This window comes from Carcharodon carcharias, chromosome 9 (genome assembly GCF_017639515.1).
Source record: "Carcharodon carcharias isolate sCarCar2 chromosome 9, sCarCar2.pri, whole genome shotgun sequence".
Classification (NCBI taxonomy): domain Eukaryota; kingdom Metazoa; phylum Chordata; class Chondrichthyes; order Lamniformes; family Lamnidae; genus Carcharodon; species Carcharodon carcharias.
This window is the reverse complement of record NC_054475.1, coordinates 85,896,226-85,910,794: the sequence shown is the minus strand read 5'-3', so window position 1 is coordinate 85,910,794 and position 14,569 is coordinate 85,896,226. Positions and strand designations below refer to the sequence as shown.

Here is a 14,569-nt window from a genome sequence, read left to right as displayed (position 1 = left end):
GAACCTTGTGCAACATTCAAAATCTGAGTCTATAAGCCATTGCCTGGATTATGGGTTAAGGTCAGATCTGTGTTTAGTGGGATACTGATCATAAAGGTACGTGTGTTGATGTAAAGTTGGTGAGGATCTTGTCATAGAGACTTTTGGCCCCATCCTTCGACATGATGTAGTAGCTTAAGTAAAACAAGTATATGAATGACAATTCTTCACTGGCTAATAGATGTGTTGCTCCATTACCAAAACTCCCCTGGATTGGAAGAAATATGTTCTTGCCACTGAGTCATTGTCAGTGCTCAGGATTAGGAAATGTTGCCACTCACTGAGATGCTCTAGAATGAGCAGAATGTTGCTCCTTAGTATTTGTAATCTGTCAGGCATTTTTAATCTTAAATTGTTTTGTCTCAGCCATTCCATTGTTGAGACCCAACTCACAAAGCTTCAAGAATCCCAGACAGATTCTTCTCTGCAATGCTCCCACCATCAGACAGGATTATGCACAAAGTAAGAGGGATAAAGGAAACATCAGGAAATCACAATTTCCCTGCCGTGGTCCTGTAAGATTTCAGTTGACTGCTGTTATGCTTCTTCTCTGTCGGGTCGCTTTGCTCAGTGAACCTGGCTGCGTGCATATCTACTGGTGACTGAGTTGGTAAACAAGACACAGCAGATGCAGAGACCAATGTAAGATGTTTATTAACACAAGTAACAGAGCACGAGCACAATGTGTGCTTCTCCAACCAGACCCCATTCTAAACCACTCATTAACATTGTAGCCAGCCCCACACAGCTATTGGGCAATACAGTCATGTGATCAATCTGCTCACATTCTCTAGAAGGTGTCTTGCACCTCAGATTACCACACCTGCCCCTTACCCGTTGACACCTAAAGATGATAATGGGGAAAAGAGCCTGAATTCTAGGCTCGTTTCCTTCCGCTATTCCCCAGGTACAATTGGTTATGAGGATTGATGATTGGAAAGAGGCTGTAAATCTTGGATGGCAGCATAGGGGTTCTTAGGTCATAAAGTGGAAACAGAGGGTCAAGGAAAGACCAGTTGCTCCCCAGTTGAGGCCCAGTAATTAACTGCTATTGCCCCATTTTTCAGAACTCTTCCACCCATTTCATTGGTGCTCCAACAATATCCCTGCTCACCAGAAATCTCATCCAATGGAAGAAACGTCAATTAAGATTTCTGAGAAAAAGTGACAAATAGCCCTTTTCTAAATTTACCTAATTTCCCCTTAATGATTTTATACTCGTGTTACTTTTGAATAAAGTGCCAAAGGGGGACTTATATGGATCTGTTTTCCTAGCACAGAACTTCAGCTGTTGGAAAACTCAATTGGGAATTCAGCCCAATGCCTAATATCATTTTCCTTGAATTCCTCATATGTGCTTCAGCTCCGCACAGGTATAGAATTTGTAAAGTTACCAATCTGCTCCTTGAAATTATCGCAAGAAATATAAATCTTTCTTTACAGCAGCCCAATTCCTCAATTTGAAAATGATGGCTCTAAAATCAGCAAGGGAGTGCACATCTCAGTGTAAGTGCCAGCATTTACCCAGTTGAGGTATCTGTTACTTGACCACCTCCCCCCCAACCCCCCACCCCAATGCCAAGGCAGGGGGAATGAGTGGCACACCTTAGATATTAGATATAAGCATTAGACTGAAAAGCTTGGATTATGTAACCAGGTTATGGAGAAGAGTGCTGGTTGCTGCTTAAAAAGATGATGTCACCAGGAGCTTCCTTATACTGTTCGAAACTGGAAGTATATTTTTTTCTGATGTGATCAGCTGTGGGTCTGGGCTGTAAGCCTAGCCTGAGACCTCAGATGGGCCACACTGAAGCTGATCATCAGTGTTCATGCAATTACGAATCAATTTCTGATTTCAACTAAAAGCCTAAGATGCAGCAACTTAGACATTCAGACAACCCGCTGCTCACTCATCCCCTTCATATGTTGTTAGCCACGTTTGGTACAGGGAGAGGCTACATCCCCAACAGGCCACAAGGAACATCAACAAAAGACCAGGAGCTGCTGGAGCTGGGTCCTAACTGAGTTGATGGGTGTTCCGGAGAACTCCCACTGAACTTACCGCGCACTAGAATCGCATTAGATTTTGAGGGCCATTGTTTGCAAATTGAAGGGGAATTTTTTCTCTGTAGCTTTCAAATCTTAAATGTAGTAAGAAGCTGCACACAATTAGGAGCTTCTGTAGAATCAGACCTTTTTCTGTATCTTTCCTCTCTGTGTTCTTCCAAGTACGGACCCCAATCAGGAGCTGATGTGCAAGCAGCAGAAACTTTCTGTGAAAATAAAAGTGATCATTTGGTCATTTCTGCTGGACTTTTTATTGGCCAGGAACATTCAACGAGGAAAAACTTCCTGATTCTAATCAGAATATGCAACAAGGAAGCCGAGTTGTCAGTGGGGGTTCAGGTGATCCCAATATTAAAGAATGGGAAGAAATTATAGATCATTAGTTTGGTGAAAGTTGTGAGGAAAATACTGGAAGACATTGTAAGGCATGTGAGTTATGATCAGCTGGAATGTCTGGAAGTTAATGAGGAATCCCAACACTGTTTTAGAATAACCCTGGGTGTTAAAAATTATTTCTTTTCATGAGGAGTAAACATTTTCTGGAGCAGATCACTGATGTGTGCAGAGTGTGGATTTCAAGCAGTACTTCAATAGCTCGTGAGGGAAGGAGACATTTCTAGTTCAATGAATTAAGTCGTATGATAGCTGACAATCGGAGGATTATGAGATATCACAGTCTTCTGGAGGTTGTCCTAATTGTCTAAATTATAATTGTACTAATTGCCTTTAGCTTTTTTCTTTGATTTTTGCCTTTCTGGGAAATAGCATGACTAAGGGTGAAGGAGAGGGCACATGACTGTCTAAATAAAGGTTGCAGAGTTATATGATTTAATGGGGTGTACAGGGCTGCACCTTACCAGGGTGAGGTGGGCTTCATAGACCATATGGTCTTTCCAGTCCTTTTCATATTGTAGTTTTTAAGTATAAATAGAAAAACACAATGGTGGATTCATGTAGTTCACATTGTGTGGTTCAAGTATTTCTGGCCAAACTGTATAGTTAAAAATATTAATGTTTCCACCATTAATATTGCAATATTAAAACTCCTCAACTTTAGACATAGTGCCATTTTATCATTGGCACTTTTCGTGTCGCTATTATTGGGTGCCTATCAATCTATATCTTTAATATTCAAGTTGTTTTCATCCATTCATTCAGAGATTCGCGTAAACCTTTGCAGGATTATGTCAAGCCGTTCCACACTGGCACATCCACAGGCCATTCTATATGCCACTCCCTCAATATTGAGTGAAGGTTAGATATGCGCTTAATGGGATACTGAGCAGAAAGGTAGCTGTGTTGATGTAAGTTGCTAAGGATCTTGTCATTGATCTTTTTGGTCTCTTCCTCTACAGAATGAAGTAGATAAGTAAATGAATGACAATTCTTCATTGGCTTTATGACTTAAGACTATGAGAGACATCTGCTGTCACTGCCTCTGCCAGCTGTGAACCCATATCAGTGAGGTGTTCACCAGGTTGTGAATTCAAGCCTGCTCTAGAACTAAGGCCCACTGAGGTGTGTGTATCTGCACTGGGGGAGGGTGCAGGTGGATGCTGTGATGGGTCTTCATCTGATAGAACCTCAGCTTCCTCATCTGAGGTGGGCTGGGGCTGAGGCTGAGGCGCTTGCTGGAGGTCTTCCTCTGCCTTTACTAGCTTGGATAAAGAGAAGAGATAATTAGTGATTGACTAGGCAGGCACCTACATTATAAATCACTCAGTCATTGTCCATATATGGCTGATATGTATTGCATGGAGCCTCATTGGCATGTTGGAGGAGGCCGATCTCGCCTTCAACACAGGGCTGATCTCTATTCTCTCCAGTGAGCTCTGCCACCTGCTCCTCTTGGGAGGAGAACGCCCTCAGCTCAGGGGTCTCCCCTTCATTCTTCGCTCTCTTCCTTCTGTTGTGGTTGGTCACGTCCTGCATAAAGACAGACGGATTGATTGTAGATCAAGGAGCAGATCAGCAGCATGCATGCCTGTTTTGGCTGCTGAGCCCTCCCCAGGAAGGGGTTAAGATGCTATTTCTGCAGGATCTTAAATGTGATGGTGATCTTAATGACTGGCAGGCATGCAGCATTGATGTCCCACTTGCTGGTCATGTGGGATATCCCTGTGGGCCCTAAGCCTTGGACTGCTTGATGCCCTTATGACAGTGTGGGTTTGGAGCTAGTGGAAGTTTCACTTACCCTGCTGGAGTGGCTCATATCATTCATTTCTTTCCTGCACTGCAGGTCGGTCCTTCTTTGTTGGCCACGGGCACTGACCTTCCTGGTGACTTCCTCCCAGGCTGGCGTGGCCAGGTGAGAGGACTTGTTTGCTTGCTCCTAACCTTAGGAAAAAGGACTTTCCAGGGTGGCCTGAAGGAGAATCTCAAAGGCGGGCTCGCTGAACCGTGGAGTGGAGGGTCTTGTCCTTTTGGGTGCCATGGTGAAGCAGAACCTAACCACATACCTGGCCCGCAGTGAGTGAATGTCTGTACAAGTGCTGTTTAAACATGGCACCAGGACATTCGACCCCATGAGGTAACGGCGGGGTGGACGAATCCCTGTTGGCCTCACCACGAGACTTAATGAACTGCTTGTTGATGCATAATTAATGAGCTGAAATGCAGAAAATCAGGCAGAGCTCAGCAGGAATCATGCTGACTTTCCTGCCTACATCACACTGGGGATGGAATTTTCCTTTCCAGCCTGCGGTGGGTTTTGTGGCAGGCGGGAGTGGAGAATCTAGCAGGAGCCAAAAAACATCGGAAACCTGCTGGCATAAAAATAGTTAGCAATTCTCCCGATGGCAGGTTAATGGCAGTAAGGTATATTGCTGAGGAGGGGTGTGAATATCATTCATGTTCATTACTATCGATGAATGCTCATTAAATTAGCTGCTAGCTGGAATTACCTGCTGCCTTCCAATCCCGCGTCACATCAGCGGGAAATCACAACGGTCTGAATCTCACCTGACAAAGAGCGGCGTGCACAAGTCGGACATCACTTTCCTCACAACTCTGACGTGAGTGCAATGTTCATACTGTACCTGCCCCAGCGCTGCACTTGTCTCATTGCAGTGCCAGTGGAATGGCACACAGCCGAGGCTGAGCATTCTGAGACCAGCATTTCAAACGGGGTTGGGGGAGGGGAGGGGATGGGGGGGTGATAAGGATAATATGCAAATGGGGTGGTCAAGGGGAAGAGAAGCTTTGCAAGGTTTTGGGGAGTGTGGGCATGGTGGAAGGCAGAGGGCCAGGAGGGCTTTGCAAAGGAATGGAGAGGAAGGGGGAACAATGGGAAGCAGAAGGGAGGCCGAAGGGTGGGAAGCTGGAGTCTGACAAGGGAAACTGAAATGTTGACAAGCAAGGGGGTGAAAGGGATACTACATGTATGAATGACAGCGAATACACAAAGAGTCTAGAATAGGAAAGGTGGAGGTTTGTTAGTGTGGCACAAGAGGGATGGTCACACAGAGACACATAAGGGGGGTGGTTGGGAAGGGAGACAGTGTAGTCTTCAGACATGAGGTCAATGGGGAACTCACTGAAAGTCAAAGTTCTTGGTCTCGAGCCTGCAGTCAGGAGTCAGATTAGGGACAGTCCTGGGGCTCTGTTGAGACTGATATGGGGCACAATGCGCCATGCTGCAGGATTTTTTAAGATGAGCACGGTGTACTCCAGCTTCAGGGAGGGGTAAGGCTGTGTGCTCCGTAGGAATAATGCTCAGCTTGGTGTGCATGGCTTTTTCACAGTCACAGATTTTAAGTCTCAGCGATGGCATCTTGGCCACCTCGATGTGTGTGTCAGTACCTCAGGTACGAGGCTGCTACAGTGACAAGGCAAGTAGGGCAGAAGCCATTATAGACCATTAGAGTTGCAAATGGTAACAGATTGTGAGCTTCACTATGTTCACCCATTAAGCATTAATCTATCATTTCAGAGAGAAGGATAAAACTATATGGACCCAGGGGACAATGCTGCATTTTTGAGGTTTCTAATACAATGGAGGAAGCGGAGCAGGAAGAGGCAATGCCAAGCACAGATCCAGGGGGAGGAACCACCTGGGGTCAAGGCTCAAGAGAAGCCACAGCAAGAACATGAGGGGCAGGGTGAGAGGCCCAGAGCACAGAGGCACCTCGCTGAACCTAGGGCATATGGAAGAAGAATTTCCTATCTACAGATGAGTGAAGACAATGCTGCACACACCTGTGTTTTTCATGAGTTCTGGTAGACTACATCTGCCACATTCTTCATGAGGAACTTATACCCTGTGGAGTAGGAGGCTATCTCCTGCCAGTGGCTTTAAAGGTGACCACTGCCCTCCATTTCTTTTCCTGCAGGTCATTCCAGAGATCCACAGGGGACCTGTGGGGCATCTCTCAGTCGGCAACACATTGATGCATCAAGGAGGATGGGCGCATCATTTTGTGAGGTTTGCTCTCGATGAAGATAACCAGGCTGCAAGATTCAATGTCTTTGGAACTATCTCAGGCTTCCCTAGAGTGCAGAGTGCAATAGACTACACCCATGTGGCTTTAGGTGCTCCATGGCAGCAGCCCTTAACGTTTATCAACCATAAAGGCTTTCATTACATCCATGTTCAGTTGGTCTGCGATCATCAGAAGCACAAAGTGCACGTTTGTGCCAGGTTCCATGGGAGTTGCCATGACTCATATATCGTGAGTCACTCCCAGGTGCCTTAGATTTTCAAAGGGCCTCAACGTCTACAGGCTTGGCTGCTTGGGGATAAGAGGTACCCACTGAAATAATGGCTCATGACACCCATGCGTCACTGTCACATTCGTTTGGAGGAGAGGTACAACACAGCTGACAGCTCCACACAGTCCCTAATGGAGCTCACCATTGACATTCTAAAGATGCACTTCTGACGTTGGGACTGCACAGGTAGCTCACCACAGTACAATCCCGAAAGGGTTTCACGCATCATCACCGTGTGTTGCACCCTTCACAACCTGTCATTGCAAAGAAGCGATCCCTTGCTAGAGAGAGAAATGGAGGAGGATGAAAGCTCCTTAGAGGATGAAGATCAGGAGACCCAGGAACTTTAAGAGGGAATTGAGGTTCAGTTTGAACATGATGACGCCATAGATGAAGCAAAATGTGGGAGATATGCCCATGACACTTTAATTGCTACCAGATTCCAGGAAGAGTAAAGTGAAGGCAATGGGAGATGTCCACATTGCTCCTGGGGCTGAATGCCATTCCATTGCATTGAAAGGGATATCCAACAAGACACAGCAAGAATTGTTGAGCATTGAATCTAGTACGTTCCAGCCTCATGATTCACCAGGCCATGATCTCTAACAAGGTCAGTGGTGTCCTCTGTAAGCGCTTGCTCTGGAAAGTGAGAGTTCACTCAACGGCAAAAAAACTGAAAGAACTCACTTGAAGCAGTCGTCACCATATTAATGAGAAACGACAGTGGCCAGTAGGTTGAGGACATGGTTTGTGATTTCCTCCTCCCGTCCAGGTCTTGTCCTTCGGCACCACCAATGAGGAGACACAACTGCCGCTAATCCCTCAAGGCTGCTGAGCTGGCCTCACACAATAGTGTGTCATGAGGAAGAAGGGTTACAAATGCATTAATCACTTCCAATAAGGACTCTAACACATCTCCCTGATAATACACATGGGTGCGGAAATTATCCTCAGTGAGGATGGCATCTCATGAATGTGAACCTCACAAAGGGAGACCATCACTGAGTGGGAGGATGGCTAAACCTCGAAATAAGAGGATTCACATGTACATAATCACAAGGCGTCTAGCTGACTAAGCCAAACCCATAAACATCTAATGTATTTACAAAAGTGCAATATGTTTTAGTGGTAGCACACCCTTGACCTAAAAGTGATTTCGATATTTTTTAATTTTTCTAACCCTACCGCTATGCCTGGGTACAGCCCTGACATCCTTAACAGAGGTGGAGGCAGCCTGCTGACTCCGACGGCCTTATGTCTGTGATGACCTTGGCGGATGTTCACTAGTGGCCCAAGGCCTGGAGGGCCCTGGACTGATAATTGTCTCCTGCTCAGGGGCAAGTGCACCCTCCATGGCCTGAGCAGCTGGACTGGATGGGATCACAGGCAGAGGGTTCTCTAAGAGGCTGGACACTCTTGGAGTGGCCTGAGTGGAGGCCTCTGAGGTGTCCGGCTGTTGCTTATCCACACTGTCAGTGCTCAAGGCTACAGCCCTGACTCCTAGACTAGAATGTGTGCCTGTGGGGATGGCAAGGTGCCATGACCCCCTCTTGCCTAGACACTGATGGTGCCTAACAGGGTGTGTGACCATGGAGTCCAGGGCCAAGTGCAAATTCAGCAAAGCCTGCTGGACATGGTCGCCAAGGTGGTCACCAACCTTCCCATGGTGACCATGAGGTGCTCATATGTCGGAGCCACATCAGACAGAACGCAGACAGACTCTTCCATCCTTCGCTCTAGTCTGCTGAGTGATGGCCAAATCTCTGCCTGATGTTCTGCCGCCTCTTGTTGCATCTCCAGCATTGAATTGGTGGCTGCTCGTAGAGGTTCATCTTCTGACTTGGACTGAGCAGGTTGCTGGCCTCTAGCAGCCCCCCAAGTTCCGGAGACCTGGGCCGTCCCTGCCTCCGACTGCTGAGAGGATATGTTAGCAAGATGTTCTCCAATAGCTAAGCCTGGGCCTAATATAGAACTATGCCCCACCGAGGTGTGAGTCTCTGCACTGGTGGAGGGTGTGGGTGAGCGCCGTGATGCTTCTTTCTTAGGATCCTCTTTGGATGTGGTCTGGGAACTGGGACTTATGTTAGCCAGCCTTGTGGGCCTCGATCTGCTGGTGCCTATAAAAGAGAGAAGAAAGTTTTAGTTGATGAACATATGGGTTACAAGATTACACGTCACCCACTGCGATTGTCAGGATGTGATGAATTCATGAACGTGTGATCTGTAATAGGTTGCTGAGACAATCCAATCTCTCCTTCTCCATAGGAGCGATCCCTGTGCTCCCCAGAGATGACAGTGGCATCTTCCATGAATTCTGTGGGGTGTACGATGTTGGCTGAACATCCATCAGTCTGGGATCCTTCCTGTCTTGTTGTGGGCAAGCTTGCCTTGGATGAAGACAAAAGGAATGTGATGAGGTTGGGAATGACACTTGCCCCCTGTGTGTGGTGAGCCCTCCCCAGTAGGGGCAGAGGATGAAGTGTGAGCAGTATGATAGATGAGATGATGTTGATGTTAAAATTTCTGTGAGGCGTTCAGTGATGATTTGTGTCCCTCATTAATGGTTTTGTGAGATCCCTGAAGAGACTAGCCCTTTGATTGCATGATACCATGATGACAGACTGATAATGGAGGGAGCTGAAGGATGACTTAACCTGACGGAGTTGGTGAGATCACTCATCCTCTTCCTGCACTGGATAGTGTTTCGAGCGCACTGGCCAGTCATGCTGGCATACGTTGCAAAGGCATCCCAGGCCAGAGAGGTGAGGCTGGTCTGCTTTCTGGAGCCATCCCTGGGGAGCATCATGGCTGAAGCAGTGTGCTACCTTCTTCTTCTGGGTCACAGACATCTCTAACAGCCTCTTGGAGACACATGGGCTGCAGAGACTGAGATGTGTGTGCTCGGCTTGTGTTTAAATATGGCACTGGATCTTCAAGCCCTCCAGGCAACAGCGGAACGGACAAATCAGCTCCCCACACGTGAGGTGATTCTGAGCAATATCTGCCTGTGCATAATTAATTAGCTTCCAAGCAGGGGATCAGGCCTGATTTTCTGCCATTCCAAACAGTGGGATATGTGTCGCGGAACTTGACACTGGGATATAGGGTTTCCAGTTGATTTCAAATGACAATAACTGATTGGAAATATGGTGAATGTCAATGCTAAAAGGACACTAATCAGAATCTCTAGACTCAGGGGTTCAAAATAGAAAATATTTATGACTCTGGAATGAAATCTGTTCCTAAGTGAGCCTAATATTCACTTGCATATGGAAATGAATGACTTTTCCCATGATAGTTTGACTGAATCTTTAGCGAAATAATTTCAATCCCTAACAATGGTAAATTGAACAATTTTTCCAGGATGACTGGTGATCTACTGCAAAAGAAATAGTGAGAGATTGGGGCAACTTCACAGAAATCCTGTCCCGTGAACTTCAAAAGGTATCAAGGTGTTTCCTTACCTGGCACAAGGTGGAGCCCTCAGCTTGGACAACTCTCACAATGGCGATAATGGGGATCCACATAACACAGAAGATTATCATACACCAGCCAAGTGCTATTGCCCAGACAGGGTATGGAACAGGTCCATATGTTGGTGGAGCAAATGTTGTAAAGGACCAGATTAAAGATTACCTGATTGAAATGAAGATACAGAACAAGATAAGAAACAACATTTACTCCTCTTCACCATGGACGCCCAATCCCCCTACACCTCTATCCCCCACCGGAATGATCTGATGACTCTCTGCTTCTTCTTCAAACAGAGGCCCGAAAAATCCCCATCCACCACTACTCTCCTCCAACTGGTTAAACTTGTTCTCACACTGAACAATTTCTCCCTAAACTCCTCTCACTTCCTCCAAGTAAAAGGTGTGGCTATGGGTACCCGCATGGGTCCAGCTGTGCCTTTCTCTTTATGGGGTATGTGGAACATTCCTTGTTCCAGTCCAACTCCGGCCACCTTCCACAACTCGTTCTCTAGTACATCGTTGATTACTTCGGTGCTGCTTCATGCTCTCGCCTGGACCTGGAAAAATGTATTAATTTTGCTTCCAATCTCCACCCCTCCATCATTTTCACATGGTCCATCTCTGACACTTCCCTTCCCTTCCTTGACCTCTCTGTCTCAATTTCTGGTGATAGACTGTCCACCAATATCCATCACAAGCCTACCGACTCCCATAGCTACCTGAACTACAGCTCCTCACACCCCACTTCCTGTAAGGATTCCATCCCATTCTCTCAGTTCCTTCACCTCTGTCGCATCTGTTCTGATGATGCCACTTTCAAATGCAGTTCCTCTGAAATGTCTTCCTACTTCCTTAACCGAGGTTTTCAACCCATGGTGGTTGACAGGGCCCTCAACTGTGTCCGGCCCATCTCCCACGCATCCACCCTCACACCTTCCTCTCCCTCCCATGATAGGGTCCCCCTTGTCCTCACTTATCATCCCACCAGCCTCCGCATTCAAAGGATCATTCTCTGCCATTTCCGCTAACTCCAGCATTTTGTCACCACCAAACACATCTTCCCTTCACCAACCACCCCCCACCCCCCCGGCGGCATTCCGCAAGGATCATTCCCTCCGGGACACCCTGGTCCACTACTCCATCACCCCCTACAACTCAACCCCCTCCCACGGCACCTTCCCATGCAACCGCAGAAGATGCAACACCTGCCCCTTTACTTCCCCTCTCCTCACTGTCCAAGGGCCCAAACACTCCTTTCAAGTGAAGCAGCATTTCACTTGCACTTCCCTCAATTTAGTCTACTGCATTCATTGCTCCCAATGCGGTTTCCTCTACATTGGATAGACCAAACGCAGACTGGGTGACCGCTTTGCAGAAAACCTTCGGTCTGTCTGCAAGCATGACCCAGACCTCCCTGTCGCTTGCCATTTCAACACTCCAACCTGCTCTCATGCCCACATGTCTGTCCTTGGCCAGCTGCATTGTTCCAGTGAAGCTCAACGCAAACTGGAGGAACAGCACCTCATCATCCGACCAGGCACTTTACAGCCTTCCGGACTGAATATTGAGCTCAACAATTTTAGACCCTGAACTGTCTCCTCCATCCCCACCACCTTTCCAATGCCCCCCCCCCCCCCCCACCTTTTTCCAATAATTTATATAGATTTTTCTTTTCCCACCTATTTCCATTATTTTTAAATGTATTTCCATCCATTGTTTTATCTCTAACTTCTGGCCTTTTTCGGAAGCTTCACCATGCCCCCACTAGGGGGGCTTATATTTAAACCAGCTTATATTTCACCTCTCTTCTATTTTTCCTTAGTTCTGTTGAAGAGTCATACAGACTCGAAACATTAACTGTGTTCCTCTCCACAGATGCTGCCAGACCTACTGAGTTTTTCCAGGTATTTTTATTTTTGTTAAGGAACAACATTTCATCAGCTTGATTACTTTCAGTTTAAATCACTAAAAGATGTAACATCTCCTTACTGCCAGCAAACACGGAGAGATAAAAATCCAACACATTCTCCACCACAGCCAGAAGAGCCAATTCCTTTCCCCAACCATCATCTCAATGTCCTTGATGAATCTGTTTACCCCTGTGAACAACAAGAAAGCAGAGACACAGTCACTTGGTTTGTCCCGTCTCAGGACAGCTTGGGGTGATGATGTTTGATTCACATCCCCATCAGCAATTGGCAGGAAAACAACTACAGTGGAATTCACCCCAGCAAGCAGCTGTAACCCAGCAAGAACAATGGAGCTTCATGGGTGATTGATGCAGAATGTTCATTTGGAACCACTTGAGAGAGCACTTGAATTCGCACATCTTCAGATATGAAGGGCTATCTACAGCACATAGTCCAATACATTCATACTGATGCTTCTGAAGATCCATGCAAATTTTCTTTTTTTTTAAGTTTAATGCTTTAATTTTCTTTCAGTATTTTCCCTTACCATACATCCAGGTTAAGCCAACGAGTTCCAGAAAAGCAGCTATAGGAAGGCTCCATCCAGCAGAGAAATGATCAATTATATTTATCCAGTAAATTCCAGCCTGAAAAGAAATGAAATATTTGAAAATATGCTGCATGAGGAAACTATTAAACTCTCCATTCAATAGAAGCAATATCTAGAACACTTAAATCACCACTTCTACTCAATATTAACGTAACAAACTCTAATTGGACTACACCATCACATTGCTCTCTCTCTGGTTCAGCAGAACTACAGTTGCAACGAAAACATTCACAAATCAGATACCCCCACATTGATGTTAGCATTCGAGATATTTAGACGCCAAGTAATCTGTGTCTTATATCCTATTCAATGTTCTGAAATTAGCCCAGATAAATTACATGCTCCCAATATTACAGTTATGCAGATAAATGCAGCAATCATTTTATTGACTATAACATAATTATGGATGAGGAAAACCATTCAGTCCATCTTTAATTGGCCATTAAGGGTTTGCTCACACCTTAACATTGGGTTTCTACAATGGTTACAATGTTCAGTGAAGAAATTAATTCCAAATGTAGATCAGTCTATGTGTGTTGAAGAATTTCCAATTGTTCCTGAATCTTGGTTGGGGTTTGCAAGGAGGTTAGGAACCCTACCCATAGGCCAAGAGTTTTGGGTTCAAGACCCACTTTGGGACTTGTTGGCCAAGGAAGGTGTGTTCATAATATGACCAAGTGCATTGATTATCAGTCTTAAAATCCTTCCAATATGTCTGATGGCAAACGGGAGAATTTCCTGGTCAACCATACTGCAGAAGGCATTGGCAAACCACTGCAGTACTTTACCAAGCATAATCATGGACCAATCCAATGGAAGTCCAAGGGTGCAATGCCTTCTTAGGGCATAGTGCCTGAAGGAGGAGGGATTTGTAAACCACAATCTATTGGTCAGAGAAAAGAGCACTGTCAAACTATTCAAATAGAAACTTCCCTAAGTGCTTATCCCTATTTTGAAAGGGAAGGTTTCAAGCAATACGCTGCTGTTTTAAAATTAACACAATGTAAATCAGATTCGCAGGATATAGCACCATCTCTTTAACTAGGCTATGTGTTTAGTAACAGCAGATGGGGAAGGGTCAGTCAGTCCCGCACCATCACTGAACAATATTAAAGAAATGGAAAAAACATCAGGGCCAACACACAAGGCCTTACTTCATTCTTTCATCATCAGAAATGTTCGATTGCATAAGGTAATAATCAGCAGTACACGTGAAAACATGGACAACTATTAAAGGATAACATACCTGTGTTACATAGGCAAAACCAAGGAAATAAAATAATAAACAAACACTACTTGTCAGAAAAAGTCGCTTTGATCGTAGAAATTTCGGGAACCTGTCCAACAGGCTTGTTATAGTTGTTTCTGATGATAGGAAATGTTGAATGAGATCAGTAATTAATTCATAATTTTCACAGACCCAGCAGTGAGAGAAATAAACTAATATCACAAACCATTTTACTGATACATGGATTATTATAAACACACACTAAAGTTGGAAAAAGTGATACATCAAATGGAGATTCTAGGCCAGAATTACTGCTGCTATTAAAGAAAGACAATGAAAAACCTACATTTTTACAGCACCTTTCACAACCTCAGGGCATCATAAAACACATTACAAACAATAAAGAACTTTTGAAGTGTGATTAGTTCACACACACACACACACACACACACACACACACACACAGACACACACCCACACCCACACACACACACACACACACACAGCTGAATAATACGATGGGCAGGAGCGA

General features: G+C 45.4%; 1 long non-coding RNA gene across 1 annotated transcript; it reads right to left on the bottom strand.

Moving 5' to 3' along the window:
• Positions 1 to 748: 748 nt before the first annotated feature.
• On the bottom strand, positions 749 to 12,848 carry LOC121282346. Its single transcript, XR_005944045.1, has 4 exons — positions 12,747 to 12,848; positions 12,279 to 12,388; positions 10,281 to 10,452; positions 749 to 2,312 (listed from the first exon to the last, which is right to left on the bottom strand). It is a non-coding gene; the product is annotated as an uncharacterized LOC121282346 (long non-coding RNA).
• Positions 12,849 to 14,569: the final 1,721 nt, after the last annotated feature.